Source organism: Lucilia cuprina, chromosome 6 (genome assembly GCF_022045245.1).
Source record: "Lucilia cuprina isolate Lc7/37 chromosome 6, ASM2204524v1, whole genome shotgun sequence".
Classification (NCBI taxonomy): Eukaryota; Metazoa; Arthropoda; class Insecta; order Diptera; family Calliphoridae; genus Lucilia; species Lucilia cuprina.
The window spans coordinates 18,185,797-18,199,726 of NC_060954.1; the positions used below are offsets into that span (position 1 = coordinate 18,185,797).

Consider the following 13,930-nt stretch of genomic DNA (forward strand, 5'->3'; position numbering starts at 1 on the left):
CTATAGTCTAGTCTATAGTCTAGTCTATATTCTAGTCTATAGTCTAGTCTATATTCTAGTCTATAGTCTAGTCTATAGTCTAGTCTATAGTCTAGTCTATATTCTAGTATATAGTCTAGTTTATAGTATAGTGTATAGTCTAGATCCTTCTATATAGGATCATGCGTCTCTGAACACAGGCCATTATATCGCACCTTTAGTGATCCCTCCGAATGAATGTTTTCAACCCAGAGTGTTAGTTAGGGCCAGTTAGTCCAAGTGTAAGCTGTATTGCTTAGTTAATAGGGAACTATTAATGGAAACATGGAGATTAGTAAGTCATGACCACAAATGATCCATTTAATAAGTTGTATCATATGCCTATGTCACAAAACTCTCATTACCTATAGTTATTGGTAAAGAAATAATTCCGCAAAAACTTTTTCCCTAAAATTTATGCAAATATTTAATACAATCTATTCCAACGGAGAATAGAACGGAATTAAAATTCCAAATCAAACATACCATGATGCCTTTAAACTGGTTTATAATTGTTGGGAAAACTTTGGATAAAACAATGAGACAGTTATATATAGTTGCTTGAGGCAACTACACCATTTCTAGTTGAAGTAATTAAAAGTTTCCTTTTTCAGGTTATTATTTACCCACAACTCTAACCGCCTTATTCACAAACAATATTTTTATTTTAAAAATGGTTTATAAAACAAAATTTCCATACAAAGTCTAATTTTCTCTAAATTTTTTTCTAATTTTTTTCTAAAAATTTTGATTGTGAATAAATGAGTAAATTTTTAATGTTATGTTTATAGGTTCAATTAAAAAGTATTTTTTGAATAAATAACGAAAAAGTAACAAAAAAATTTCCAACACAGGATTTTCTATCAACGATTTTGACACTAACAACAGTTATAGCAATGGTGTAAAAATATAAACAAATATAAATTAATTAAATTTTTAAAATATTTACCGCTTTTTTGCAACATTTCTGTTTTTATATAAAACGCCTCTACGTTGTTGTCTTTTGGGATGAAAACAATGGCCAAACAACAACATGTTTTTTGGTAAATTTATTTCCTTTTTCTCACAATGCCTTTCCTTTAAGGAAATGACTGCCCACAGATGAATGAAAACACAAAGAAATCAAACTTTTATTTTCACTTGAAATTTTCTTTAAAACTTTATTTTAATTCTCTTTTCATATCTATTTGTTTAATCCATTATATTTTGTTTTAAGTTTTCAACTTGTTTATTCTTTTGTCTACAACAACTTTAACGAGCCGGAAAAAATCAATATTTGACCGACTATATATTGGTGGCCATTTAAGTTTTGTGGCACCTTTTATTTCTAAAAAAAATACTTCAACAATAATATTAAAGGAAATTTAAGTTGTCATTATCAGATAGCCCTCATTAAGGGGTCAATAATGATGATGATGATGTTGACAATGACTATTTAATGTTATAATGATGGTACTGATGATGACGATGACGGCGATTGCTGTGTGATAATGAAAATTATAATTGAGGTGACAACAATGATGGAGCATTTTTATGTATTTCCAACTCATTGGGAAATATTAAATATTTCTTACATTAACTATAATGACAAGTTATTAAATTTATTTGTTTTTTTCACAAGATTTTTTTCTTTGGCAATTCTTTTTTTTTTGTTTGTTTACAAACAGCAAAAATAACAAAACACCGATTAATGCTTTTTATAACTCTTGATAATGACACAAATTCAATTTAACTGTTTTTTGTTTCATTTATATGATGATACTTTTTAACTGTCACCACCAGCTACACTTTCGTTTTTAACTCTTTTAATATTTTCTTCTATTTTTTCAGGAGATTTCCCTTTTTTTCACTTTAAAATTTAAATCTTTTTATTTGAAAATTGTTACATAAAATTTGCCGGGGGGTTTTTTGTGTTGATTTTATTTCTTGTTTAGGTCTTTTCATATTCCACGTTTGTTTTCAACTAAATCCTGAACATTTACAATACAAGACAATAATCCATGTTTAGCAAGTGACACACTTGTCAAACATGTGGAAATTATTTTTTTATTTCATTTCATTTTTGCTGCTGTTCTACTCAAACGAGTACAAGCACTTCTTTTTCTATCGTTCCTTCTTCATTCTTTGCTGGGGGTTGACATCATCACCATCATAAGCAGCAGCAGTAGCATCATCATCATAATCATTGTTGTTGTGTCTTCAACATCATCATAAGCATCATGGGTAGCTGTAGCAGCAGTATCATCACTAGTATCTGGCAGCAACAACATTATTACAGTCATCTATATCATTACGTATTTAATACACTCAGCTACACACACTCACACTTGTCTGTACAAACAGATCAGGCATGGAAATTCAGTTTTTTTAATATAGAAAAAAGTCTATGGACTTATCTGTAGTCTAGTCTATAGCCTAGTCTATAATCTAGTCTATAGTCTAGTCTATAGTCTAGTCTATAGTCTAGTCTATAGTCTAGTCTATAGTCTAGTCTATAGTCTAGTCTATAGTCTAGTCTATAGACTAGTCTATAGTCTAGTCTATAGTCTAGTCTATAGTCTAGTCTATAGTCTAGTATATAGTCTTCTATTGTCCCAGGGACGAAGTCTGTTAAAAAAGGTTACGAACGGTTCATTATTTCACATAGCCCAACTGAACCCCCGATTTGTAGTCAAACTACAGGTCGCAATTTTGGAGATAATTCAATAAAATTTAGCACATGATCTTTTATGGTACCGTAGATAAAGCCTATTTAAAATGGTTAGGATGGTCCATTATTTCGCCTGGCCCCCATACAGTTGAACCCTCCGAATAGGCCTTTTTTAACCCCTTTCAAAATTAAACTTAAAAATTCACAGTTTGATTAAACAATAATTGGCTAAAGTATATCTGAGGCAAGGTACAATTCAACTTTGTTATAAAAACTAAATCTCATTTTATTCGTATAAAGGTGTAGGGTTTTATATGATCGGCCTCGCCCGGCTATAACTTCTTACTGCCTTATTCATAACAATTTATCAAAGGTTTGTAAGAAAATATGATTTATAAACCTTTGATAAAAATTTATGAATAAGACCTTTGCTCGTTTTGTTTTAAATTTGTAATATTTCAAATTTTTAATTTTCCATGTCTGTCATAGATACTTAAAATCTGTTTCTAAATTTTGAACATGCAAACACAGTAGTCTTCGAGGACATTAAAAAAGGGATAAATCATCTTGAAAGTTTTATTCGTTTTGTAGTCTTTTTTTGAGAAATGGTGTGTTTAATTTTATAGTTATTAAATCAAAATCAATAGTGCGGGGGTTGTTTAACAAGTATACTGTTACAGAAATAGAATCTGGTAATTATATTTAGATTTTAGAGACTATTAAATTATTAATTTACATTTATTAAATTCCAATCAATTTATATAACTACCCTATAACCTAATTTGAAGAAATATTCAGAAGTAGTATTAGAATCAATTTTATAAGATCGTTCTTGAACGATCTTATCATATAATGAATCGGTCGTGTGCAATGTTGCAAAATGATTAATGTACTTTTGGAGTCGTGGATAAAATTTGCACCGATTTACATTGATATGATTTCCTAAGGCATTATGTAGACTATAGATTAGAATATATACTAGTCTATACACTAGACTAAAGACTAGATTTTATACTAGACTTAAGACTAGATTATAGTCTAGACTAGCATATAGATAAGACTATAGACTAGACTGAAGTCTACACTATAGACTAGACTGAAGATTATACTATAGACTAAACTATTGATTACAAACTATACTGTAAACTAGTCAATGGAAAAGTTATGGTCTATTATGGGCTGAATCCAACTTCAGCTTGTGAAAAGCTTATCAAATTTTACTTACTTAATTTCAAAATATTTGCTTTCTATTGATCATCCTACCTGTAAAGAAATTAGAAAAATTTTTTAAAAATAATAAAAATTAGTTTTTGAACAAGTACACAAATTCAATTTAGAAAGATAATTCCATAACTTATATTTATAAAAAGCCCACTGTATAATATTCAAAAAAGTTAAATTTTAAACCAAAACCTCTATCAATACCTTTTAAACAGGGCATGAAACAAAAAAATGTTAAAAGATTTTTCGCATGTTACACATTACACTTGTGGTTGTCAAGTCTGAATAAAATAAGAAAAAAAGCACTTTGATTGTCATTCAATACAATAGGAAAAGGAAATTGGATTTTACTTGCCGCACACACACACATATAAATATTTGCACACGAATGTTTATATTTGTAAATCCCCCACTAAACGCCCCTTAACATCTAATAGGGGTTATTAAACGCTGGTAATGGTTGTAAATGTAACACAAAATGCTTTGTGAGTGATGGTAGTGGTAACACTTAATAAAAATACAAATATTAATGGAAAATTTTACTCTAAAGTTCAATAGCAGCTTTTCTGCTGGCAAATTTTTGTAGGGCTTATCATACATTAATGGAGGCAGGCACACACACACTTATTTTGTTTTTTTTTTACTTTTTTTGTGTATTTATGCGTAATGTACCTTTTTATTAGTTTGTAGAGAATTTTATATTAAAATTTGCTACTTTTACCTTAGAAAATAAATTGTCGTCTAAATATAGTTTATTTTTTCCCATTACATTTCAATCAAATCGAAATCCCAAAATCAAATGTTTATTATAAGATCATTGACAGGTGGAAATGAAATAGAAATTGTGGTAAATAGAGCATCAAAGCAATTACAAATTGTGAAGTATTTTTTTCGGAAAATTGCTAAAAATATCTGCAACCAGCAGAGTCTTACCAGGGTCTTACCCCAACATATAGGGCAAGTTTCGAACATTGTATTGTTTCGGTTATGAAAGAGAGAATATTGATTAATATACTGATACACGTTGAAATTTTTATTTCGAGATTAGTTCGATGCCCCTACTGAATAGATTCGCATTGCGGTCTGTCTACTACACATTTTGTTGATGTTTTTGCATCTTGTAGTTGTAAGGCCTGTTAAAAGGTCAACTTACATTATTAGTATTTTATACTTAGAAACGTCTTGTCTTGTCTTTCGATTGATATTTGTCTTAGGTTTTAGGTAAGAAGGGCAGCCACTCAATCGTTCATAAGTGGCTTACATGGTTCCTCCTATTTGCGGTCCCGTTGTGTTAACCTAGTGGTCGTAAGAGTTCATTTACCTCCAGATTTAAACCAACCCGTTTGATTTGCAAAATTTAGGAGATTTTTAGACATGCTTGTTTAAAGCAAGGCAGAAGCATTGATCTCTTCTTTCATCGAATGATGGACAATAGTAGAAAAGTTGAGGTATTGTTTCCTCTTCCTCCTCATTATTACAACTTCTACAGTAGTCATTATATTCCAGCTTCATAGTAAGCTTGACAAGGGAGCATCGTATAGAGGCCCAATACCCGAACCAGTCTAAAATATTAGCTTACACTTAGTAAAATAGATACCAGTAAATGCGTCGATTTCATCATCCCCTCTCATCTTACCATTCATGGCAAGTTCGTCAGCTTTACAGTTAACCTGACAATTGCTATATCCAGGAACCCATATTTGCGTTATTCTATAGCTATCTCATAAAAAAATACCAGTCATTCTTCGGTTAACCTAGATGCCGTAAATACAGCCGCTAGATTTTTGATAGCAGCTTTGCTGTCCACAGATCATACCGATCATTTGATAATACCTCACACGATATTTCATAATACCTCAGCCATTAAGCATAGATAATACCATTGACCAGACTATTAGCTATAGACTAGACTATAGACTCGACTATAGACAAGACTATAGACTAGACTATAGACGAGACTATAGACTAGACTATAGACTAGACTATAGACTAGACTATAGACTAGACTATAGACTAGACTATAGACTAGACTATAGACTAGACTATAGACTAGACTATAGACTAGACTATAGACTAGACTATAGACTAGACTAGACTATAGACTAGACTATAGAGTAGACTATAGACTAGACTATAGACTAGACTATAGACTATACTATAGACTAGACTATAGACTAGACTATAGACTACACAATATACTTGACTATAGACTAGACTATAGACAAGACTATAGACTAGACTATAAACTAGACTTTAGACTAGACTATAGACTAGACTATAGACTAGACTATAGACTAGACTATAGACTAGACTATAGACTAAACTATAGACTAGACTATAGACTAGACTATAGACTAGACTAGACTATAGACTAGACTATAGACTAGACTATAGACTAGACTATAGACTAGACTATAGACTAGACTATAGACTAGACTATAGACTAGACTATAGACTAGACTATAGACTAGACTATAGACTAGACTATAGACTAGACTAGACTAGAGACTAGACTAGACTATAGACTAGACTATAGACTAGACTATAGACTAGACTATAGACTAGACTATAGACTAGACTATAGACTAGACTATAGACTAGACTATAGACTAGACTATAGACTAGACTATAGACTAGACTATAGACTAGACTATAGACTAGACTATAGACTAGACTATAGACTAGACTATAGACTAGACTATAGACTAGACTATAGACTAGACTATAGACTAGACTATAGACTAGACTATAGACTAGACTATAACTAGACTATAGACTAGACTATAGACTAGACTATAGACTAGACTATAGACTAGACTATAGACTAGACTATAGACTAGACTATAGACTAGACTATAGACTAGACTATAAATAGACTATAGACTAGACTATAGACTAGACTATAGACTAGACTATAGACTAGACTATAGACTAGACTATAGACTAGACTATAGACTAGACTAAGACTAGACTATAGACTAGACTATAGACTAGACTATAGACTAGACTATAGACTAGACTATAGACTAGACTATAGACTAGACTATAGACTAGACTATAGACTAGACTATAGACTAGACTATAGACTAGACTATAGACTAGACTATAGACTAGACTATAGACTAGACTATAGACTAGACTATAGACTAGACTATAGACTAGACTATAGACTAGACTATAGACTAGACTATAGACTAGACTATAGACTAGACTAGACTATAGACTAGACTAGACTATAGACTAGACTATAGACTAGACTATAGACTAGACTATAGACTAGACTATAGACTAGACTATAGACTAGACTATAGACTAGACTATAGACTAGACTATAGACTAGACTATAGACTAGACTATAGACTAGACTATAGACTAGACTATAGACTAGACTATAGACTAGACTATAGACTAGACTATAGACTAGACTATACTAGACTATAGACTAGACTATAGACTAGACTATAGACTAGACTATAGACTAGACTATAGACTAGACTATAGACTAGACTATAGACTAGACTATAGACTAGACTATAGACTAGACTATAGACTAGACTATAGACTAGACTATAGACTAGACTATAGACTAGACTATAGACTAGACTATAGACTAGACTATAGACTAGACTATAGACTAGACTATAGACTAGACTATAGACTAGACTATAGACTAGACTATAGACTAGACTATAGACTAGACTATAGACTAGACAATAGACTAGACTATAGACTAGACTATAGACTAGACTATAGACTAGACTATAGACTAGACTATAGACTAGACTATAGACTAGACTATAGACTAGACTATAGACTAGACTATAGACTAGACTATAGACTAGACTATAGACTAGACTATAGACTAGACTATAGACTAGACTATAGACTAGACTATAGACTAGACTATAGACTAGACTATAGACTAGACTATAGACTAGACTATAGACTAGACTATAGACTAGACTATAGACTAGACTATAGACTAGACTATAGACTAGACTATAGACTAGACTATAGACTAGACTATAGACTAGACTATAGACTAGACTATAGACTAGACTATAGACTAGACTATAGACTAGACTATAGACTAGACTATAGACTAGACTATAGACTAGACTATAGACTAGACTATAGACTAGACTATAGACTAGACTATAGACTAGACTATAGACTAGACTATAGACTAGACTATAGACTAGACTATAGACTAGACTATAGACTAGACTATAGACTAGACTATAGACTAACTATAGACTAGACTATAGACTAGACTATAGACTAGACTATAGACTAGACTATAGACTAGACTATAGACTAGACTATAGACTAGACTATAGACTAGACTATAGACTAGACTATAGACTAGACTATAGACTAGACTATAGACTAGACTATAGACTAGACTATAGACTAGACTATAGACTAGACTATAGACTAGACTATAGACTAGACTATAGACTAGACTATAGACTAGACTATAGACTAGACTATAGACTAGACTATAGACTAGACTATAGACTAGACTATAGACTAGACTATAGACTAGACTATAGACTAGACTATAGACTAGACTATAGACTAGACTATAGACTAGACTATAGACTAGACTATAGACTAGACTATAGACTAGAGACTAGACTATAGACTAGACTATAGACTATAGACTAGACTATAGACTAGACTATAGACTAGACTATAGACTATAGACTAGACTATAGACTAGACTATAGACTAGACTATAGACTAGACTATAGACTAGACTATAGACTAGACTATAGACTAGACTATAGACTAGACTATAGACTAGACTATAGACTAGACTATAGACTAGACTATAGACTAGACTATAGACTAGACTATAGACTAGACTATAGACTAGACTATAGACTAGACTATAGACTAGACTATAGACTAGACTATAGACTAGACTAGACTATAGACTAGACTATAGACTAGACTATAGACTAGACTATAGACTAGACTATAGACTAGACTATAGACTAGACTATAGACTAGACTATAGACTAGACTATAGACTAGACTATAGACTAGACTATAGACTAGACTATAGACTAGACTATAGACTAGACTATAGACTAGACTATAGACTAGACTATAGACTAGACTATAGACTAGACTATAGACTAGACTATAGACTAGACTATAGACTAGACTAGACTAGACTATAGACTAGACTATAGACTAGACTAGACTATAGACTAGACTAGACTAGACTATAGACTAGACTAGACTATAGACTAGACTAGACTATAGACTAGACTAGACTATAGACTAGACTATAGACTAGACTAGACTATAGACTAGACTAGACTATAGACTAGACTATAGACTAGACTATAGACTAGACTATAGACTAGAATATAGACTAGACTATAGACTAGACTATAGACTAGATTAAAGACTAGATTATAGAATAGATTATAGAATAGTCTATAGACTAGACTATAGACTAAACTATAGACTAGACTATAAACTAGACTATAGACTAGACTATAGACAAGACAATAGACAAGACTATAGACTAAACTATAAACTAAACTATAGACTAAAATATAGACTAGACTATAGACTAGACTATAGACTAGAATATAGACTAAACTATAGACTAGACTATAGACTAGACTATAGACTAGACTATAGACTAGACTATAGACTAGACTATAGACTAGACTATAGACTAGACTATAGACTAGACTATAGACTTTAGACTAAACTATAGACTAGAAAAAGTACCGATTTTTTGAAATCAAAATGTTCTGAAAAAATAATAAAGCCTGAGACCCACTTTAAAACAATAAAAATTTGTTGTTGCATTATTAAAAAAATTATCCTGAAGCTCTCAGACTGAGAGACTCAGTTAATATTTATGATATATGTGGCTATCACTCATACGAAAGAATTTAAAAGCCACTTGAGATTTCATTTTAATTTTTTTGTTTTTTTTTACGAAATGCTTTCACTTATCACGTTCATGGTTAAAACCATCATTGCAATCATTCATTCATTTACTCATTCATTCGTTCCTTCGTTTATTCATTATTTAACATTTAAATATTATTTAACATTTGCATTGATTTCAAGGTGAAATCTCTGCAAGAGATTTTAAAAGCCAACAGGAAAAAAACAAAATCCTTAATAAAGGACATCAGGCATAATATACAACACACTACTACCTACATATGTTTGTAAAAAATCATTGAAAATGTGTTTAAATTTTTTCAATTTCTATTTATTTTCTCTATTATTGACATAACATTTCAAAGGCAAAAAAACAACAACATTTTACTATGATGACCTTTTTGAAAAAAAGAAAAATTTGCATAAAACGCATACAAACAGAGCAGAAAATTTTGCTTAAAAAACAAACGAAGGTTGTAAAAATTAAATAATGTTTTTTTCTTTTTTTATTAATTTTTTGTTCATTTTACTGCTACATATGTCATTAACAGTTTTTTGAATTTAATATATTTGGTTTTAAATGCTTTTAAAACATTTATTTCTCTACATGTGTAAGTTAAATATTTGTTTGAGTTGCAAATGGATAATGGAAATTTAACAACAACAACAACAGCAGCAAATAAGCTGCAACCAGCTACAAAAAACCCAAGAGGGTAATTGAAAAACTTTATTTAATTAAAACATTCGAAATGAAACTTTTCATTACCAAATAATTTCATTTGCCAAAGTATGAACGTACATATTTCTTTTATATAAAGACTATATAAAGACTCACTCATGTAAATAAAAATATTACAAATAAATTTACTTTTCCACACACACAAAGACTGTTAAACAAACAAAAAGTACAAATTACCAAAAAGTACTAAAATTTGCAAAAATAAAAGGGAAAAAGTTTTATATTAAAACTTAAATAAAACATTTTATGTGGAATAAACAATATTATGTATTTAAACTTGCCTGATGATTAAGTCGATGACGACTTTAGGGATCACTAGTTCAAAATATAGTGTTTTATATAGTATTCGGATTTGGTGTTGTATACATCATCCTTTCAACCTAATCTAACATATATTTACCAAAATTTCTCTGATTGCTATATAAGACTACAAAAAGGACCACTTACAACTTTTTTCTGATATCTCTCCGCTAAACCTTGTAGCTAGAATCAAGTTCTTTGATGATCTGTGAGTGTCGCACCTGTGACCTTTTCGAGTAAACATTTTGCTATCGGCTCAAATTGCCTTCAAAACATGACAACTCAGTCGATTTAGTAATAGTAATATAAGTGTCAATTCAAAAAAGGGAAAACGTACTTATTTACATAAATTTGGGTTTCCTTCTACGATGAAAGTAAGTAGTGGCCTCTATATTCTAAAGTTCAAAAAGAAAGTCCTCTTTAAAATATATTTTGTCCATAAAAAAGTGCTATAGACAGGCTATAGTTACTATACGTTTTACTGGATGTATTTACCATCGAGATTATTTCGATCCGATTCTGGAGCTCCTGCCTTAGGCGGTCCAAATTTTAATTGTCATATTTTTAAAATATCCACAATTCCAGACAGACTTGCGGTAGATAAAGATTCACTGCAAGTCCCTTTTTAGTAAAGGCATTTAGAAATTGCATTATTCTCCAAAATTGAAATATACACCAACTCTCTCATTGTAGTTCCAAAAAGGATTTCATTCAGAGGGTCTATTTCTCTTCATAGTTTATCAACTCATCGAACGTAGTTTTTAGAAAGCCTTTTGCCATATTGATGATTACCTATCACTCATCCACTATATGATACCTTGCTGCACGGTTACCATCCTTACTAAGTACGAAATCGTCATCTAAGGCCGCAGGTTCTACTAATCCAAAATCCAAATAATCTTAGAAAAAATTTTGCTCTCAAATCGATTACTGTGAATGATAACTACTTGTAACTTAGGTTTGATGATGTCAAGCCGGCTAATGATTCAATCGCTATATTTCTCAGAACATTCCTTTGCGTCTTATACTAGGTCAGGTCCTTTAGTAGCTTTGTGTGTGTTAATGATATTTTGCATCATGACCTTGCGTGAAAGGTCACTAGTTTTGTCGTATTCCTATGACTGTTTTTGTTCGCTCAATCTTTTTTCATCTTGATCTGGTCTCATCCCTGAATTAAGTCCTCTACAATCAAGGACGTCAGATCTAGAGCACTCAAAGACTTAAACCAGAAAAGAACGCTTACGTCTAATTTTCTGTTGTAGGTCTCTCCCCATTGTTACTTTCCACATTTAGAAGATCAGGGAATACTCTCTTCGTTATCGTAGAGCTTCTATAACATATTGGTATATTGTATGTAAGTCGTCTTCATTAAACGGGCTGATGGAATGTATTATTAATATTTTTTATGAAGTAATGCTTACAGTAATGTGTACGCATGACCAAATCAATGTAGGGAACTTAAAAATTTTTTATCGAGTTATATTCATTCATCTAAATAATCAAGTACAACTTTATTATTCGTTGTACATAAATACCATTAGATTTGCTTGTACTGATGAATTAGATATACTTAAGTTTTATCTTTTCAATCATAATATATATTAAGTTAAAAGTATAAATGATTCTTCCTGATTTAGCCAGAAGTTAGTATAAATTTTTGACCAATATGATACATACTTAGTATAATCTTAGTCATAAAACGATTTATAATAAATTAAGAGAACTGAGAACTTACGAGAGTAGCTTTTTGAGTCATCATATAAAGTTAACTAACGGAGATCATTTAAACGACTTAGAGAATAATACCAGGTTCTCGAGTATACACTATTGTGTGTTCTAGATCATTATATACAGCTTTACTGCGTTCCTAACACTTATTACTGGTTGAACTATTAATATTGACGAGTAAAAGATTTACGTTCATCTTTAGGTAAACTAACGGAAATCATTTCAACGACTTTAATAGTGAATCTGGGTCCTCGAGTTTACATGAATGTGTATGTAAGAAAGTGATCAGTAAAAAAAGTACAAAATTGGGTGGGAAACGAACGATATATCTTCTGAAATAATATTGATAGTAGCGTTTCAGGAATCAACGGATTTAACATTAATGCTAAAGGACTTGAAATACCTTATGAACTCTACTCAACTTCACTTTCTCTCCTGCTGCATTCTGCTTTAAATTTGATAACTGATCAATGAATGCAACCAAATAAGCCTAACATAATCCCAAGCAAATCCACTTCTTGCTTTTAAATTCAATTTATAAAAATTTATATTTCCTTTTAATTTCATTACATATTTATATGAAAAAAAAACGTGCGTGTCCATGAGCAAGTACAATAAATTTTTAAGGTAATAAAAAACTTTGACTTTTTTTGGTATTTTATAACATACTTTATGATTTATTTTATTCCTTTTCATACAATTTCCCTTACACCATACGCAACGCACGTTCCATTACCATATTTGGTTAAAAATCATCCTTCAGAACTTTATAACAGAAAAAGAAAAAACTTATTGTATATTACATATACAGTTGACTAGGTCAGTGGTTCTAAAAACAAACTCTCAAATTGAAAAATCTCTAACTCTCTTACGCGTAATGGAGAGTTATACTACCTCAATTATTATTAAAATGCGCAAACTTTTAAGTTTGTTCAACAAAATGTTGCTGCAACATAATTCGATTATTCCCTACGATTTTTTTCTCTAAAACCAGTTTGAATTTTTGCGCAGGACTCGAAAAGGAAGGGAAAAAACAAAAAACACTTACTCGTTTCCTTGACCTTGAATTGAGTGCCATGGAACAGAGAAAAAACACAATAACAACCACAACAGCGGCAGTAGCAGTAGCAGCAGCAGCAGCTGCTGATAGCTATAATACTACAAAAACAACAACAACATTGAAATGCTTTTAAAAGCGTTGCCAAAACGTTGCTTAAGTACTTTCACATGCAGCACAACAGCATCCCTGAAGGTAAAACCAAAAAAAAAAAAATAACAACAACAAAACTATGAGTGTATACGAGAAGCGTGTCGATTTGCTTGTTTGTTTGCTTATACGTTTGTGGGTCTTT

At 31.1% G+C, this 13,930-nt stretch overlaps 1 protein-coding gene across 3 annotated transcripts in view; it reads right to left on the reverse strand.

Annotated features, from left to right (window-relative positions):
• The window catches only part of LOC111679747 (serine-rich adhesin for platelets), a 170,368-nt gene that overhangs the window by 100,137 nt on the left and 56,301 nt on the right, over positions 1-13,930 (reverse strand). Inside the window, exon 1 of one of the 3 annotated variants that reach the window (XM_046955326.1) lies at positions 3,894-3,931. The exons of the other annotated variants lie outside the window; for them this stretch is intronic. The gene's annotated coding sequence lies outside the window, so the exon portion shown is untranslated. Of the gene's footprint in view, positions 1-3,893; positions 3,932-13,930 lie in introns of those variants that run through there. 3 annotated transcript variants of the gene reach the window in all.